This window comes from Mesoplodon densirostris, chromosome 3 (genome assembly GCF_025265405.1).
Source record: "Mesoplodon densirostris isolate mMesDen1 chromosome 3, mMesDen1 primary haplotype, whole genome shotgun sequence".
Taxonomy (NCBI): Eukaryota; Metazoa; Chordata; class Mammalia; order Artiodactyla; family Ziphiidae; genus Mesoplodon; species Mesoplodon densirostris.
In genome coordinates, this window is record NC_082663.1 from 35,557,143 (window position 1) to 35,577,302 (window position 20,160).

A 20,160-nucleotide genomic window follows, 5' to 3' on the forward strand; every position below is an offset into this window, starting at 1 on the left:
TAAAAATTTATCCTGATGATACATGTTTAGAATTACTATTCATGAAAATATTGGCCACGGCATTTGTTAAAATAACAATGAGTTGGAAACAACCTGAAGGATCAACAATAGAATAATGGTAAAATATATATGGTGCATCCACATAATAAATCAGTATTATGGCTCTCATAATATTTAATGACATCTCATAACATAATGCTTCATAAAAATGCAAGATTCTATATAAATATTTACAGATATGCTCTTTGGCTCAATTATTTCTATATCTACAAAAAACTGAGAGGAAAAACACATAGGAAATTAACACTGAAATGTTAATCATTCTTATCCCTGGGTGTCAGTGCCAAGTTATTTTTGTTTAATTTTACTTTTATAATCAAGAGGTGAAAAACCTACACAATTTTTTTAAAAGCTGAAATAGACATTAAGTAGATAGTTTCCAAAACTAGGAAATACAAAAGTGGAGGATGTGATAAATTGCTTAGTTAGCCATGTACCAAAAAGACATGTTAAAAAGAAAATAGAGACTTAAGAAAAACTGTGATTTCTAAACTCTAAAAGCACTTACAACATTACGAAATAAGTTATGGAAACAATTTTGTTTACATTTTCTGAAGATAATGCAAATTATTCTCCATACCTAATGCTATTTCAAAAGTTCAGGCCCTCCTGTCTCTTGCTTGAATTACTGCATCAGCTTCCTAATTGGTCTCCCTGCATATACCCTTCAGCAGGAGCGAGAAACATATCGGAAAAGAAAAAAAAGTAACCCTTTTCACTTAAACCAAAACTGTTGATGGTAACCAATCGCGATTTCCTTCAGGTTCCACCAAAGAAAGTTTTGACAAGAAACACCAAATTAAGACCAAGTTTCTTTACCAAGGGCAATTACATCATGACTTTCACAACAAATGGAGTGGAAGAATGTGTCCTGCTAAAACAACTCTGATGAAAAGCAAGAACCTGGTTAAACATAATCAGTTCCAGGCTTTGTCATCCTAATATGAATGATTTTCATATTGTCAAAAATGCATGGGCAGCATTTGTCAACACAATATCCACACTCAACAGTATTGAAAAATCCTATACAAAAATCAAAGCTTTCTCAGAGCTGGTTAGCAGAGTTCATTGCAGAGGAAGAAAATATTTGAAGTACAAACCAAAAGAAGAAAACATATGTTTTCAGACAATCTGTGAAAAGATTTTACAAAAAAAAAAAAACAAAACTGAAGAAGCAAAACTATCTTAATGCTAGCTATTGAAGGAATTGAAGGCTTCTGTGCTGGTTTTGTGTGATCTTGAGAAAGAACAGTGAGAAAGAACCAATGTAGTGGGGGAGAGGGGGTATCTGGTGAGATCAGGCAGTAACATGAGAGTCAAAGGAAATCTGAAAAGAAAAAGATGAATAGAACAAGTTTGTTAAGGAAGAAGTAAAAATCAAAGCTCACAAGAGCACTCACTAAGCATGGCAGAAACGTACCTCCTGAAATCAGAAGTGGGTAAGATAGAGAATAAAGAACAAAGAAAAAGCCTCAGTGCAAAGCATTGGGCATGTTTAAGTGTCCTCGGACAAGGTCAAGATGGAGGAGAGGTGGTAGCTAAGAGCAACCCAGGCTTCTCCCTGGCACGATGCATAGTCCTTATGCAGCACCATCTGGTACATCCAGAAATCCAGACACTTGAGGCTCCTCTAATTAGTACTTGTCTTTGGTTATTAGCAGGAAAATAGAGGCTAGGAAAGGTTAATTATTATTGATTTGAACTTTGTTTTAAAAGTTTACTTTCTCTACCCTGCACCCTTCCTACTTTATAATTCTGAAAAGTTGTATTTTAAAGTTCGGAGAAGGATAAGAATTGATCCTCAGGTGACAAGTGTTTTTGTTTTTACTTGGCGAACATTATATCTCAGGTAAGGTAACAGAGGAGCAGCAAGGCAATAACTTTCTTATTTTTCATTTTATTTTACTGACAACCTCAGTCGGGTATAGCCACAAAAATGGGCCCAGCCCTGAAGGTTGTTAGTGGAAAAAGCTGCACACCTGCAAACCTCGCTGTGTAATACAAAGTGAGGCCTGTGGTGCGAGGAAGGGGAGGAATCACACTACAGATTTTTTTCCTGAGTCATTTTCATCTTCAAAAAGCCTCAGGATGAATATTCTTCTTTTGTCCAGAAATTTTCAAAGCAGACAACAACAGCAAAAATGGCTAGAATCTTATAACACTAGGTAATCCCAAATTAGCAAAAAACAAAAAAAGCCTTGGAAGACTAGAAAAATGGAAGAGGGAAGCAATGAGCAATAACAGAAAAAGTTACAAGCTAGATGCAGAGGTGCTCTGGATACTAATTTAACCCAGAAAAATGGGGAAGAGAAAGAGGAAATGTGGAGCAAAAGGGGGGGGTCAGCATGCAGGGCGTCCCTCCCAAAATATCCAAAGGAGCAAGAAGGTGCACATCTTCTTAAGCTTCATGCTAAGGGGTAATTTGACTAGTACAAACATATAGGAGAAAATGGCATGAAAGCTAAAAAGGCCTGGGTCAAATACATAGCGTCTTAGATGTCTCTATAGAAAAGCACAAAGACTGAAAAGATTAGTGGCTATTAATGAATTTGCAACCTTATAAACAATTGTAACTACAATTGCATAGTCATTGAAACCTTGTAGATTGGATCTCATGCTAATGGACATTCTCCAATGTCCGGTGAAGATAAGCTGACAAAAGAACAAGCTATGTCAAGAAAATACGCACATGCCTGGGAAGCCACTGACCTATGATGAGATGTGGTAAAATATATTTAAAGTGACTTCAAAAGGAGAAATAATATCACACTAATGGCCATATAATCAGAGTGCTTACCAAACTAAAGATGTAGATGGCTTATTTTTAACAGAAATGACAAAACTAACTCAGAAACAAGATAGTGATGTAAGATGGTGATATCATGGGAGATGCCAATTATTTGAACATCTTCTGTTCATCATATTCTGCTGATAAATTCTATATTGCCTTCTGACAAGTTCTAGTTTTCAGAATGAAACAGTGAGAGAAATCCTGATTCAGGACTTCTAACCAATAAGGATAAACTACTTGGTAAAGTAGAAATGATGGAAACCCTGAGGGAAAGTAACAATGTAAAACTGGAATTTGTAATAGACCAGGAACTGAATCCCGGGCACACATAGAAATGTATCCTGTTCTTTGAAGGAAAGCAGATTTCGAAAAGTTGAGAGAAAAAAATAAGGATCAGGATCAAGTGGTCAGAATCTCTAAATGACAGATGGATTCATGAGGGATGTGAGGCTCTCAAAACCCCCATTCTGACACTATGAAAATGGATCATCTTGAGGATGAGAGAATGGTATATAAAGAAAGAATATAATAACATGGATAGCCATGTGTTTCCTCATATTTTAAAAGGGCTATCTACAAAACAGAAACAGACTCACAGACATAGAGAACAGACTTCTGGTTGCCAAGGGAGGGGGAGAGGGAGAGGGATGGACTGGGAGTTTGGGGTTAGTACAATAGATGCAAACTATTACATTTAGATGCAAACTATTAAAACAAGGTCCTACTGTAAAGCACACGGAACTATATCCAATCCCCTGGGATAAACCATAATGGAAAAAGAGTATAAAAAAAGAATGTATAAATGTGTATAACTGAGTCACTTTGCTGTACAGCAGAAATTAGCACAACATTGTAAATCAACTATACCTCAATTTAAAAAAAAAAAGAGGGCTTCCCTGGTGGCGCAGTGGTTGAGAGTCCACCTGCCGATGCAGGGGACACGGGTTCGTGCCCTGGACCGGGAGGATCCCACATGCCGCGGAGCGGCTGGGCCTGTGTGAGCCATGGCCGCTGAGCCTGCGCGTCCAGAGCCTGTGCTCCACGACGGGAGAGGCCACAACAGTGAGAGGCCCGTGTACCGCCAAAAAAAAAAAAAAAAGAGCTCATACAAAAGAGAGACACACATGACCTAGGACAAATGGACGTCACGTGAAACTTTAACAGGTAGGTCAAAGGGTACAAAACTGTAATGAGATCAGTCCTGTCCAAATACTGAAGATGATGAAAGAGTGGTTTCTGGGGTGATTTTGTTGTTGTTGCTGATGGGGAGTTCAGACATGGTCATCATGATGGCCAGAGAGAGAGGACAGAATAAAGCACAGCAGTTCAATTCCCTTGTACTCCTGACTTCACCATCAGGCAGAAGAAAAGGGCAGAAATAATATGGCTAAGGAAGAACTGAATTCCAAGAAGAGATACCTAGATTCTCCAAATTAATTCTAGGCTGTACCCACAAAAATTATATCCCAGGATTCTTAGAGCCTGAAAATATGGCCACAGAATTACAGTCAAGTAAAAAGTGGTACAGATGTCAGTATGTCAGTAGATGGAGAGAGGCAAATACACAAATATATTCCTTTTCAAACTGGGGCTTGATTCACAACAGTGTCTTAAAATGGATTATTGGGACTTCCCTGGCAGTCCAGTGGTTAAGACTCTGCACTTCCACTGCAGGGGGCACGGGTTTGATCCCTGGTTGGGGAACTAAGGTCCACATGCTGCGTGGTGCAGCCACCCTCCCCCCCAAAAAAAAGGATTATTGAACAAATGGTCTATAAGGTCATAAGCAGAGAAAAGAATACTGCTAGACACCAATACAAGTCTTTCCCCACACCAAACCCTGCCAAATGAACTTCATTAACTTGCAGATCTAGCTAGTTCATTGGTGGGCCAAGAGAAAAGCACAGGGTAAGATTTCACAAAGCACCTGACCAACTCCCTCAAGTTAGAGTTTTATAGACATACTGGGAAAATGTGACTGGTTTCATTCACTTTAAATCAACAAATATTAATTAAGCACCTACTAGATACAACAGTGAAGAAAACAGGGAGCCCATTCTGATGTACAGATAGGTAGATAACAGAAGAACCAAAGAAGTACTTGATGGCTTGACCAAGTTTTAGAGGTCTCTGATGCTGCGGCTTTTAACTTTGGGGGAAACATGTACTTCTTTAAGAATCTGATGAAAGCTACAATATCTGCTCACACAAAAGTATTTCCTGACCTATAAAGTCCCTCTTAAGATGACAGGGGATGTGTCCATAACCATTGCCCATTTCTACCCTCTGGCCTCAGGGAGACCCCAGATTAGAAAAGAACCCCTGTTCTAGTGCTTTGATGTCTTTGTTCAATGCTGTTCAATGTCTTTATCAAGGCCTTAAATGAAGACAGGGAACATATCCTGAGTTCATTATGGTTAAGGGGCAAGGGTCTGGGTGCAACAGGCAATTCTGAACAGATATATTCCCATCAGTGTCAGAGAAGACAATCTCAGGCTCATGACCTCCAAGTATTTAGCAAAAGTTTGGGTAAAAAAACAATGATTTAGGAGCCCAACCACTCTTTTAATGCTCCAAGAAGAGTATGCTCTTAGAGAAAACCTGTATCTTTATACCACAGTTATAAAGAGTTTTTCTTGCAATTAAAACAGTGCCTAAGATAAAATTCTGTCTAGTTTTAATAGCAAGAATAGTTGTACTTCACTTAATCATTAGCTTCCTTTAAATTATATGTACTATGGTGGGAGGGAGGGATAAATTAGGAGTTTGGGATTAACATATACACACTACTATATATAAAACAGATAACCAACAAGGACCTACTGTATAGCACAGGGAACTCTACTCAGTATTCTGTAGTTACCTACATGGGAAAAGAATCTGAAAAAGAATGGATATATGTATATGTACAACTGAATCACTTTGCTATACATCTGAAACTAACACAACACTGTAAATCAACTATACTCCAATATAAAATAAAAATTAAATTAAAAAATTATATGTACTATCAACTATATAAATGCATAAATTTTTAAAAATTTATTTATTTTATTTATTTCTTTTTGGCTGTGTTGGGTCTGTTGCTGGCGCGTGGGCTTCCTCTAGTTGCAGAGAGCGGGGGCTACTCTTCATTGCGGTGTGTGGGATTCTCACTGCAGTGGCTTCTCTTGTTGCAGGAGCACAGGCTCTAGGTGCGCGGGCTTCAGTAGTTGTGGCGCATGGGCTTAGCTGCTCCATGGCATGTGGATTCTTCCCGGACCGGGGCTCAAATCCATGTCCCCTGCATTGGCAGGCGGATTCTTAACCACTGTGCCACCAGGGAAGACCCTAAATGAGTAATTTTTATTTGACATCTTGTGTTTGCCATTATAGTATAATTTTTCATCCAGTCCTAGCTCCATTTTAAAGCCCCACCATTGCTCTTCTTTCTTCGTAGAGCCCTACTTTTTTTTTTTAATTAATTAATTAATTAATTAATTTTTTTTTTTAGTTTTGGCTGTCTTGGGTCTTTGTTCTGTGCGTGGGCTTTCTCTAGTTGCAACAAGTGGTGCACGGGCTTCTCATTGTCGTGGCTTCTCCTGCTGCAGAGCACGGGCTCTAGAGCACAGGCTCAGTAGCTGTGGCGCACAGGCTTAGCTGCTCCGTGGCATGTGGGAATCTTCCCGGGCCAAGGATCGAACCCGTGTCCCCTGCATTGGCAGGCAGATTCCCACCCACTGAGCCACCAGGGAAGCCCCCTACTTTTTTGTGTGTGTGTGTGTGGTACGCGGGCCTCTCACTGTTGTGGCCTCTCCCGTTGCGGAGAGCACAGGCTCCGGACGCACAGGCTCAGCGGCCATGGCTCACGGGCCTAGCCGCTCCACGGTATGTGGGATCTTCCCGGACCGGGGCATGAACCCGTGTCCCCTGCATCGGCAGGCAGACTCTCAACCACTGCGCCACCAGGGAAGCCCGCCCCCTACTTTTAATTGATGTTATCTTGTATATCTTCTGTGTCTTATAAGCTACTTTACATCGTCTCTGGAACAAAATGTATAAAAAATTAAACAGTACATTTATCAAATTGGAGAATGACACAGGCCAGAAAGAATAGCTGATACAATGAAGATAGAAAATGGCCTCTACTGGTTAGGAAAATAAAATGAGCCAATTAAGTGAATGAAATTAAGCATGGATCAAAGATAATATTGTAAAATACCTGGCCTAGTAATATTTTCTAGGAAATAAAAGGGTTTAGTTAACCACCAGCAAAAAAACTATAATGTGACAGAGATACCCAGAGAACAACAAAAGACCCTTCCTTTCTCCACTTGTCCAACCTCAGAGTTGATGATAATCACCTTCAACCTCATGTTCCTCATTACAAAACAAAAGCAGTTCTTCCTCCCTACAATATCTCATTTAAAAACATGAGATGAGAAGGAAAATGGATGAAGCAGTTTGAACTCATTAGAAGAAAAGCTTTACCTAAAATAACCTAATTTACTAAAACTGTGACTAGCAGCAAAATAGGACATACGGATTTTAAAAATGTAAGTATTACTCATTTCATGGACTATCCCAATAGTTTATGTAGAATGGAAGAAGTGTTTTTAAAAAAATTCAAAAGCAGTTAATGGTATTATTTTCATTTCCACTGACACTAATACAACATCCAAACAGTCTAGTCCATGATAGCATTCTGCCTTCTCACTTTTTATTTAACCAAAAAATGCCAACCTTCACTAAGTATGTGATTTAATAACATGCAGGCAGTATTATAAATATCCAATTTTATTTGTCCTATCTTTTTCTAAAAGAAAATCTTATTAAGGCTGTAGCAAATCCAAAGTAATTAAAATGAGTACATCTACCCAAAGGAATTAAAATACTTCTAACGCATTCATTCAAAGCACCAGCCTTATCTATAATAGTAAGAAAAAAATTACACCATTAACACATACTCCAAGATAAACAGCAAGACGTGATATAATTAATAGAATTAACTAGGAACATTTTTCAATGAAGAGAGTTATGGAGAAACAAGGAGAGCAAAAAAGTTTGGGTTGGGTTTTACAGCCACAGAAAAACTGCCTATTAGAGATGTCAACTAAAACTTTAAAAGGTTACTTTTTAAGACTGTTTCCTTCAGTTGGGGGCTGTTAATCATCCTTGGAGCTGTTTATAATTCAAGAACACAGTACTTAACACACAAACTGCAAAGAAGACTTGGGTTAAACTCTAACATTTCCAGAACACAGATAATAGCTGCTTAACCCACAGGGACTGTGACTCGAATTCAGTTTGTGAATAGCTCAATTCCTAAATTTAAAATCGTTTAGCATGTGCCACTTTGAATAAGAATTTTATTTGTCATTTAATCTTCTAAATGTTCTCAGTATGTTTTCATTTCTAGGAAGCAGTAAGCAAAGCTGAATCCTATTTATTTCATTAAGAAAATTAAAATGCCATGTTTGTTTTCCCTGATTTAGTGTAATAAAGTAGTCATAAGATGCAAAAATAAATAAACTTCAAAACAAAATACTTTCTTTCCTCTCTCTGTAGCTCAGTTTCTAAAACTAGAACTTTAAGTCCTAAAGACGTTCAAACATGTTCATCACATTCTCAACTGCGATTTTAGCATTAAGATCAAATGACTCTTCCCTTAGGACAACTGGCAGAGACACACAATCAGTTTTACGGCTGGCATCACTTGTTTTGATACCGAGCAGGACCTGTGGGGCTCCTGGGCGCAAAAGTCTTTCAGTGTTCCCCATTTCTTGATTACAGGAAATAGGTTTCTGCCTCCAGGACCTTCCCTGCGTTCCAAAAGGCAGGTTCAAACAGTTGATAATTAGGGAAGGAAGGGAATTCAGAGACAAGGGAGGAACAGTCAAGAGAGACAATAATGCAGCCTTGGGGCAGGGTCCTGGTTCCCCATCTAGGGATAACCATAACAGTATTTTTGAGCTGTTTTGCAGATACTAAAACCCCCACTAGAGGGGAGAAATTAACGATATGCTGCCCACAAGCATGTAGACCCCAGACTAGTTGGAACCAGAAGGTTGATAATGCTGAATCCCACTTACCTCACCACCAACCAATCAGAAGAATGTCCACAAGCTGATCATGCCCTCTTTGAACCATTACTACAAAACTTCTCACTATCCCCCCAGCTGGGGACACATGGTTTCAGGACATTAGCCCGCTGTGGCCCCCTTTGCCTGGCAAAGCAATAAAGCTATTCATTTCTACTTTACCCAAAACTCTGTCTCCAAAAGTTAATTTGGTGTCGGGTACAGAGGCCTGATTTGGCTTCAGTTTTCAGTTTTTTCCAACAAATTGAATTTCAGCCTCTAGTCATCACTAGGAAACCAGTCCTAACTCTGAAGTTATCATTCATAGCAATCACTGAAACCTACAGTGAATAAAGCTGATTGAAGTCCCGAATCTAAAATGTCTTCTGAGGGGCTTCCCTGGTTGGCGCGGTGGTTGAGAGTCCGCCTGCCGATGCGGGGGACGCGGGCTCGTGCCCCGGTCCGGGAGGATCCCGCGTGCTGCGGAGCGGCTGGGCCCCGTGAGCCATGGCCGCTGATCCTGCATGTCCGGAGCCTGTGCTCCGCGACGGGAGGGGCCACAACAGTGAGAGGTCCACGTACCGCAAAAAAAAAATAAAAATAAAATATAAAATGTCTTCTGAGAATACATAGCTCATCCCCAAAACTCAACGCCATATTTGAAAAGTTAAGAATGACAATTAAAAGAAGCATGCTGGGGATCGAACCCACGACCTTGGCATTATTAGCACCACGTTCTAACCAACTGAGCTAACACGCTATGCAGCTCAAAATCAAAAAAACAAACAACCCGATCCAAAACTGGGCAGAAGACCTAAGTAGACATTTCTCCAAAGAGGATATACAGATTGCCAACAAACACATGAAAGGATGCTCAACATCACTAATCATTAGAGAAATGCAAATCAAAACTACAATGAGGTATCACCTCACACTGGTCAGAATGGCCATCATCAAAAAGTTTACAAATAATAAATGCTGGAGAGGGTGTGGAGAAAAGGGAACCCTCTTGCACTGTTGGTGGGAATGTAAACTGATACAGCCATTATGGAGAACAGTATGGAGGTCCCTTAAAAAACTAAAAATAGAACTACCCTATAACCCAGCAATCCCACTACTGGGCATATACCCTGAGAAAACCATAATTCAAAAAGAGTCATGTACGACAATGTTCACTGCAGCTCTATTTACAATAGCTAGGACTTGGAAGCAACCTAAGTGTCCATCGACAGATGAATGGATAAAGAAGATATGGCACATATATACAATGGAGTATTACTCAGCCATAAAAAGAAATGAAATTGAGTTATTTGCAGTTAGGTGGATGGACCTAGAGTCTGTCATACAGAGTGGAGTAAGTCAGAAAGAGAAAAACAAATACCTTGTGCTAAAACATATATATGGAATCTAAAAAAAAAAAACGGTTCTGAAGAAACTAGGGGCAGGACAGGAATAAAGACGCAGATGTAGAGAATGGACTTGAGGATCTGGGGAGGGGGAAGGGTAAGCTGGGACGAAGTGAGAGAGTGGCATGGACATATATACAGTACCAAATGTAAAATAGATAGCTAATGGGAAGCAACCACATAGTACAGGGAGATCAGCTCGGTGCTTTGTGACCACCTAGAGGGGTGGGATAGGGAGGGTGGGAGGGGAACGCAGAGGGAGGAGATATGGGGATATATGTATATGTATAGCTGATTCACTTTGTTATAAAGCAGAAACTAACACACCATTGTAAAGCAATTATACTCCAATAAAGATGTTAAAAAAAAGAAGCATACTGATCTTTTAGACAGAATTTCCCTTCTCCCATTAAAGAAAAGGTGGCTGTGATTGATAAAGAGAGTAATTTACGATGTCAGTAGTTTGTAAGAGAAGGATTTTTGTCCACATGATTCTAATGCCATGTATTTCACTGACTTCTGCTATCCTTAAAAAATGAGATAACAGAGTATGATATAGAGAACTGCATTTGGGGTCAAAAGATGTAGATTCTGGGTTTTAGGTCTAATATCTTCTGGTACTGCGTTCTTATGCGAGCCACTTAAGGCCATTTCATCTCTAAAATGTGAAAGTTGAACTTTAAGTGATGTCTAATATTCTTTCTAGCCCTTACATGTTGTAAGTCTACATCAGTTGCTGGATGTTCCACAACAAAGACCTCAAAGTATACACATTATCCTACAGTATCTTTCTAATTATTCTGGATTATTGAGCCCTAGATCAATCCCCTTTTACTGGGTGTACTTTGTTAAATGCAACACATGATTTTAATTCCATGCCACTTAGTAAACCTTCAGTACTCCTCTGCACTTGTGTATATGCTATGCCAATTCTCTCCTGACTAACCAGGCTGTTGCATTTACAAGGCCAGTTTATTTGCCACTAATTTATCATCTTTTGCAAATCTAGTTAACTACCATATGGCTTGTTCTCCTTTAGCTGAGCAATAAAAGCCTACTGAATCAGACACACTATCTATTCCAGCCAGCATTAAAAGGCACACCATGAGTTAGTGATCCCGGAGAAATCAGAGGAACCTAGTCACCGTAATAAGGAAGGGAATTACAGAACACGTGGTGGTAGATTATCAAGCCTCTCAAAGCAAGGCCCAACAAAAACCTCAACTATAAAACCATCAGGAAGAACCACTGAGCATAAGGCATTTTTTACTTTCTTATAGACTACAGCAGGATAATGGCAATCAACTAGAATGGGCAGAACATTTCTAAGCCTGCAAAGTGATGCTTATATTTTAACCTTCTGGCTAAGTGACTCAAACATCATTCAGTGAGCACCTTTTATGTGCCAGGCATTGTGGGCCTGTACTGGGGATACAGAGATGAACAGGACAAGGTCCCACGAGATTCTTGCTCAGTCCTACCGGAGGAGACAGGCGAACAGCTAACCACAATATAACAAAGTAATAAATGCTACAACAGAGGAAAAGTTTTGGTGAGAAGGCAGAAAATGAGCCACAGAAAGAAGAACGGGGAGGGCATTCCAGGCAGCCAGAGTGTCCAGGGCAAAGGCCTGGAGTCAGGGAAGGATATGTTCTATGGAGGAATGTGGAAAGATGGTACCTGTGAAAGAATTTCATGTACATAGGAACAGGAATGGCAGAAAGAAGTGTGAAATGTTTATTTTATGGAACAAGGAACCTAATTTTGGAAGAGCTATCAGAAATGGCAACATCTAATCTGAACAAAAAAGAAATGTGATTTCCTTCATACTTCAAAAATCTCACATGAGAGTCCACCTTAACTGATGTTGCTAGATAGGGCAGTTTCTTTTGATTATGGTGGCTTCTCACCAGAAAGAAATTTTCAACACCTTGGCAATTACACTCTCTCACTTTTACTAATTTTTGGTTGTGCACCTGGCTTTTCTAGGAGCCTGAGAAAAGGCCACTGAGAAATTTGAATATATTCTAATTTTAGGAGGCTGACATATGCTAGATGCTCAAGCTACAATAATGATACGTGCAAAAATGCATTTAAAAGAGATACAACCAGTAACACAAAAGGGGTCAATGAGTAATGTTTTTCATTTTTCCTCTCACACATTTCTTACTTAAATCATTTATGTAAGCCATGACTTTAAAATACCTTCTTTTTTTAGCTATACTCTCAAACTAGAAAGATTTGGAAAGTAAATCTTTAAAAAAAAAAAGCAGCTAATTTTTCAAATGAAACAATCTTGCATAAGCCCTAATTATCACTTCAGTATTTGTAGGCTAAATCTATACCTGAGGTGGAAAAAATAACATTTTTTGACAAGGTCTCTGGAAGGAGTGAGGAAAGCCACTACTATTTTAATAGGAGTGACTTCAAAATCACAAGCTAAATTCTTAAGCCCAGCATGGAATAAATTGATAGGTAGGTCAAAAATTGTTAGTTAAAATAAAGGTGAAGGCAAAATAAATAAATGGAATTTTTGGCCTTTTTTCCAATAAGACAATTCATAAGAGTGCATCTCCTCAATTTATGTCAGGCATACTGTGCCTTATTATTCAATAACCTTTTGAGAGAGAATATCACAGGTAAAGATTCCAAAACCATTAGATTATGTTAGAAATACCCTCGTACCCTTTCTTCCCTTCTCTTTTTTCAATAGGATCTATCTCCTCATTTGCAATGAGGTGACTTTGTGGGAAACCGTGACTGTAAGTTTTAGAGAGCTGTCTCAAAACAGTCAATCAACAGAGCACTTGACTCACACCTTATTTTAGGAAGGGGTTCTGGGGGTAAGCTGCCAGCCATGGTTACTTTCTTTCTGAGAGCCTTATCCATCTTTACTCCGGTAACTCAGAGTTAAGATGCTCCTCCTTATATATTCTACTAGCTATAGCCAATCAAGTTCTTGCCTGGGGACCAGCAGCTGGGGGATCCCTCAGGAAGCTGGGTTCAAATCCAAAAAGCCTACCTCCAGAGCTCACGTGTCAACCACAATCCTGCACATTCTCTTTCTCCCTCTTATACAACTCATGACCAAAGAACACCTGGAAATGAAATACTAGACATTCCCAGTCAAATAATGATAGTAATACTTATAACAACACATAAAATCACAAAAAATACAAACAACCAATAAATATTCAACTCCATTGTCATCAAAGATATGCAAATCAAAACCAGGACAGGACAAAAACAGGACAGCTTTTTTCACCTAGCAGATTATCCAAAAAAAAAAATTAAGTATAATATCCATATTATCAACAATGGCTGAAAATGATACTTTTAAATATCATTATGGGGTTATAATTGAAATTACCTTCCTAGAGAACAATTCAGCAATATTTATCAAAAGCTGATAAAATGCTGAGGCACACACCCCAAATTTCCACTTCTAGGAATTTCATCAAATCATTATACATACACTGAAACAAGGATATTCACTATAGCATTATTAATAATAGCAAGGGAAAATCAACATAAAAGTATAACAATAGAGTTGTTAATATAAATTTGAATATAACTACTAAAATATCCTATTTTGGGGAACATTTAGTGACTTCCAAAAACATTCTTAATGTTTTACATAATGAAAAAAGAATATAAAATATGATCCTAATTTTATAAAAGCAAACATACAGGTAACAAACAGGAAGTAAGAAAATCAAACCAAGAGACATCCATTCCATTCCTTCCCTCAAGGCCGTTGGTTCTATGGAAGATGTGCCTCCACACCCCATTTTGGCCCATCCCCACTCAAATGTCCTTAGACCTGTGAGCCAAGACAGAGTGTAAAATACCTGAAGTCTTATTCTTCATTTACAATCCACCATATATAAATATCTACAGAAACAAGGCTAAGAAATAGAAAGGGCGTCTTTGAGGTTAGAGCCACAAACCATGCAAACAACCATCAGGATCCCATAGCAATTACTATCTTTATCATTAAATTTAGCACCCATTGCTCTATATACAACTTCTAATTTCAGGTTAGTCCTATCTCAGCAACTACATTGTGGGATCATCTAAGATAATCACTGTGTCTCATATAGCAATCCTTATCATTTGTGAACTTAACAGTCACGTTTTAACTACTTTCCCAAGCAACTCTGAAGGTGGTAATTTGTAGGTTTCATAAGCTATGAACTTGACCCAGTGTGCAGTTAGAATGGCTTTCTAGCTAATTGTCCATTTTCCACATTTAAGTGAAATACTGTTTTTATCTATACATGGTCACACATGCAGTAACTTCTTGAAAGAATGAAACTTTTATTTCCTTGTGAAAGTCAGAACACAGGACTAATAGTTCTTGGGTATTTGGACAAATACAAGAAATCAAATATCAAATTCAACAACGGCTCAGATTCAGAGTGTGAACAAGTCCACTATATATTCTACATGAAAACAAACACAGACAATTTATTAATCTTCCAAGTGTTCCAACCAGGAGAGCTGGTTAATACCAAAGAATGCAACTGCTGGATTATGTGGTAATAGTATGTTTAGTTTTATTGGAAAGTGCCAAACTGTCTTCGAAAGCAGCTCTACCACTTTACATTTCCACCAAAAATGAATGAGAGTTCTTGTTGTCCACATTCTCACCAGCATTTGGTGATGCCAGTGTTTTGGATTTTAGTCATTCTAATAGGTGTGTATTGCTATCAAATTGTTTTAATTTGAAATTCTCTAAAGACATATGATGTTGATCATTTTTTCATCTGCTTATTTGCCATATGTATATTGTCTTTGGTGAGGTGTCTGTACAGATGTCTTGACCATGGATTGTGCTTTTGGTGTTGTATTTTAAAAGGCATTGCCAAACCCAACCAAGTTCACCTGGATTTTCTCTTATCTTTTAGAAGCTTTTTTTTTTTTTTTTTTTTTTTTGCAGTATGCGGGCCTCTCACTGTTGTGGCCTCTCCCGTTGTGGAGCACAGGCTTCAGACACGCAGGCTCAGCGGCCATGGCTCATGGGCCCAGCCGCTCGCGGCACGTGGGATCTTCCCGGACCAGGGCACGAACCTGTGTACCCTGCATCGGCAGGCGGACTCTCAACCCCTGCGCCACCAGGGAAGCCCCTAGGAGTTTTATAGTTTTGCATTTCACATTTAAGTCTATGGTCCATTTTGAGTTAATTTTTGTCAGTTATTTTAATAAAGGAAATTTAAATACGGAATTAGAGAACTAAAAAGGCAAAAAGGAAGCACTGAGGTGACACAGATATAGTAACTGCAAGAGCAGCAAAAGAAAGTGGTTGAACCGATGCTTAGGAAAGGGGCTGCACAGAGCTGGGACCCAAACTGCTGCGAAGATGGCATGGGACAGCTGGTGCTGGTATCTCAGAAGGTCATAATGAGTGTGAAAAAAAAAAAAGAACCACTGTCACCGCATGCACTTTAAGGATTCTTAAGTCTGTTAAGAATTGGTCCTTTTATCATCATGGAATGTCTTTCTTTATCTCTGATATTTTCCTTGCTCTGAAGTCAGTTTTGCTATGATAGCAGATCTTAAATGTTCTCACCATAAAAAGGAAATGGTAATTATGTGAGGAGCTGGAGATGTTAGCTAACACTATAGTGGTAATCATTTCATAATATGTAAGTGTATCAAGTCAACATGTTGTACACCTTAAACTTATGCAATGCTATATATGTCAATTATATATATCAATAAAGCTGCAAAAAATATATATAAAAGCAGGTTTCTTATAGACAACATATAGCTGGGTCTCATTTAATCCCATCTGAGAGTCTCTGTCTTTTAACTGGTGTATCTTAGACCATTAATATTTAAAGTGACTATTGATATAGTTGGATTAACATCTACCATAGTTGTTACATTTTCTATTTGTTGTCCTTGCTGTTTCTTTTTTGTCTTATCTTTTTCTGCCTTGTTTTTTTTATATTTATTTATTTATTTGGCTGCGTCAGGTCTTAGTTGTGGCACGCAGGATCTTCACTGACGCATGTGGGGTCTTCAGTTGTGGCATGCGGGATCTTTTTTTTTTTTTAATTGCAACATGCGGGATCTTTAGTTGTGGCATACAGGCTCTTAGTTGTGGCATGAGGGATCTAGTTCCCTGACCAGGGATCAAACCAGGGCCCCCTGCATTGGAAGCATGGAGTCTTAACTGCTGGACCACCAGGGAAGTCCCTCCTTCTCTGGTTTTAACTAAGCTTTTTATATGATTCCATTTTTTCTCCTCTCCTAGCATGTTCATTACAACCAGCCCTCTGTATCCATGGGTTTCACATCAGCACATTCAGGTTGAATGTGCGGATGTGAAACCCATGGATACAGCTGACTGTATACCTCTCTTTTTACCCTTTTTAGTGGTTATGCTTGAGTTGGCAATATACATTTACAACTAATCCAAGGCTTCTTTCAGATAACACTATACCACCTCACGGGTAGTGCAAGTACCCTATGACAGAGTACTCTTATCTCTCCCTTCTGTCCTTTAAAACATTGCTATCATTCATTTCATTCATCCATAAGCTATAATTATGAAATACATTATTATTATTGTGAACAAATTGTTGTTCTGTTGATTTTCAGTTTGTTCACTTTCTTATTGTGAGAACAGGAGTGGTGACTACTAAGCTACTTAGATGCCAGAACAGGAACTGGAAATTCCTATTTTTTAAGTAGATAATCATCAGCAGTATTTATTATACAGAACCCTAAAATTTCTATCTTGGTTTCAAACTACTGTATAATATCATCTACATCATTTTTAACTGGGGGGAACCATTCTACCTTCTCAAGTGTGAAGGCTCTCATTTCACAGCTTTCAGGAGATTATCCGATTTTGTAAGTTTTAAGAGGTTAACATTTCTGAATGATTTTTAATTTTGTGTTTATGGAAGTATTAACATTGTGCTGGAGCTATACTTGGCTGAAAAATTCAATTAGCTAAAGGTCTAAGCCCCTGCCCGTAAAGAGGTAATAAATTATATTTTAAATGTTAACACTACAAAGTATAAAACAAAATGTACCTTAAAATACACCTATCATTCTTCACTTATACTTAAGAACATGGCTTTGGAGGCAGAAAGAAGTGTTTTTAGACCTTAACTTTTCCTTATTAGCTTTATCATAAAGCCTCTCCTTATCCTTATTTCCTTCCTCTATAGAATAAGGATAATAAAACCTATCACACTGGGTTATTATAACAGATGACCTTATGTGCTTTGTACATAAGTTCACGGTATAAATAGTATTTGCTGCTGCTGCTGTTGTTTTTGTTGCTTTTATCACCATTAGGCTATATCTCCTTCATCTGCTATTGCCACAGTTGAAAACATTTCAATTATGGAGTCTACTCCACTTTGTGTAGGCATACCCTAGCTGTATCTATTCTATTTGGACCATTTTACTGCCCCTCCTATTTCCTGGGAATGAATTTTATGAAGAAAAGTTTTCCATTCTATTTTGCTCTCTCCTTATAAAATCTAGTCCTCATTAATCCATATATAAAATGCTACTTTGTACATTTAAAAATATGAACCAACAAAAAGGAAAAGTAAGCGAAAACTTTTTGGGTGCAAACATAATGCCAAAAGCATTGGGGAAAAATATCTATAAATAAAACAGCAGCTAAACTACTTTTTATAGCAGGAATTGGGTTATGGAACTGGCTTTAAAATACCATTTAATATTTACTTTCTTTCTAAAGGTCTAATTCCACTTCTGAGATGCCAATTCTCAAAAAGAATGAGCTTTGTAAATTCCTCAAATTGAGAGAAATTTAAATTATACCAAAACTTTCAAACTCAACAGCCTTAATCCTGTAGGTTTTTGTAGGTAACCTGTATTTGTCTGAGTTTCGTAATAATGAATTTTTCTTCCCTGAGTTTTGTCTGTGCCAGCAAACCTTTTCCAAATTTAAAAAGAAATTCTAAACTGAAAAGAACTTTTTCAGAATACAAGGCAAAACTTGTATCCTTTCCCATAATTATTAAGGAAACTAAAATAGCTTCTTTAAATTAATAACCCAGCTCCTTTTCACAGCAAGCACAGAAGAGATACTAAGTTCTTCAGATTCCTGTTTAACTTCTCTCCCATGGGATTTGGATTTAAAATTCTCTTCAAAGAAATTGAATGTGGGCTTAGTTATTCAGTGACAGAAATTAACATTAAATTTCAGAAGCCAAATCGGAGAGAAGGCGACCTATACTCCTGGACACGAGTGTCTTGGTTTCTTCACGGAATGAAGAACAAAAGAGAAAACCATTATAGGAGTGCCTCCTTATCCACACGGGATACGTTCCAAGACCCCCAGTTGGTGCCTGAAACTGTGGATAGCACGAAACCCTATATATACTGTTTTTTCCTATACATACAAACCTATGATAAAATTTAACTTGTAAATTAGGCATGATAGGGACTCCCCTGGTGGTCCAGTGGGTAAGACTCCACACTCCCAATGCAGGGGGCCCGGGTTTGATCCCTGGTTGGGGAACTAGATCCTGCATGCATGCCACAACTAACAGTCTGCAGGCCGCAACTAAAAGATTACACACCACAACTAAGACCCAGCGCAGCCAAAATAAACAAATAAATATTTTTTTAAAAAAATAGGCGCTGGCTTGTGGAAGGACTGGGTAGAACACAAGGGAAGTTGGCTGCATGAAGATGGAGCTCTTTGCAGACGTTGCGCCTAAGATGGCTGAGAATTTTAGGCAGTTCTGCACTGGACAATTCAGAAAAGATGGGGTTCCAACAGGATACAAAGGGAGCAGCTTCCACAGGGTCATAAAAGATTTCATGATTCAGGGTGGAGATTTTGTTAATGGAGATGGTACTGGAGTCACTAGTATCTACCAGGGGCTGTTTGCAGATGAAAACTTTAACCTTAGACACTCAGCTCCAGGCCTGCTTTCCGTGGCAAACAGTGGTCCCAGTACAAATGGCTGCCAGTTTTTCATCACCTGCTCTAAATGTGATTGGCTAATGGGAAGCACGTGATGTTTGGAAAAATCATTGATGGACTTCTGGTGTTGAGAAGGATTGAGAATGTTCCCACAGACCCCAACAATAAGCCCAAGCTGCCTGTGGTGATCTCACAGTGTGGAGAGATGCAGTCCAGAGGAAGACTGAATCAGGCCTTCCCTTGCTCGGGGTGATGCTCCTGAGTAAGATAATCTGGATTGGCCCCTGTGTTTGCTTGCCTGCCTGCTGCTGCCCCATTTGATCAAGAGACCTCACTGATTCAGAAGCCAAGATTCTGTGTTTAAGTTTTCAACTGTAAATAAAGTTGCTCATTTTAAAAAAAAAATTAGGCATGGGACTTCCCAGTGATGCAGTGGTTAAGAATCTGCCTGCCAATGCAGGGGACACAGGTTCAATCCCTGGTCCAGAAAGATCCCACATGCCATGGAGCAACTAAGCCCATGGGCCACAACTACTGAAGCCCGTGTGCCCCAGAGCCCACGCACCGCAACTACTGAGCCCACGTGCCGCAGCTACTGAAGCCTACGTGCTCTAGGGCCCACATGCTGCAACTAGTGAGCCTGTGTGTTGCAACTACTGAAGCCCAAGTGGTGCAACTACTGAAGCCCACGCGCCTAGAGCCTGTGCTCTGCAACAAGAGAAGCCACCGCAATGAGAAGCCCGCTCACCACAATGAAGAGTAGCCCCCACTGGCCGCAACTAGAGAAAGCCTGCACGCAGCAACAAAGACCCAACGCAACCAAAAAAGAAAAAAAAAATTAGGCACGATAAGAGATTAACAACAGGGCTTCCCTGGTGGCACAGTGGTTGAGAGTCTGCCTGCCAGTGCAGGGGACAC

The 20,160-nt window shown here is 39.1% G+C and overlaps 1 protein-coding gene and 1 pseudogene across 1 annotated transcript in view; one reads left to right on the forward strand and one right to left on the reverse strand.

Moving 5' to 3' along the window:
* The window catches only part of OXCT1 (3-oxoacid CoA-transferase 1), a 137,623-nt gene that overhangs the window by 75,494 nt on the left and 41,969 nt on the right, over positions 1-20,160 (reverse strand). The window lies entirely within an intron of this gene.
* LOC132485764 (peptidyl-prolyl cis-trans isomerase H-like) lies at positions 1,466-19,495 on the forward strand (annotated as a pseudogene).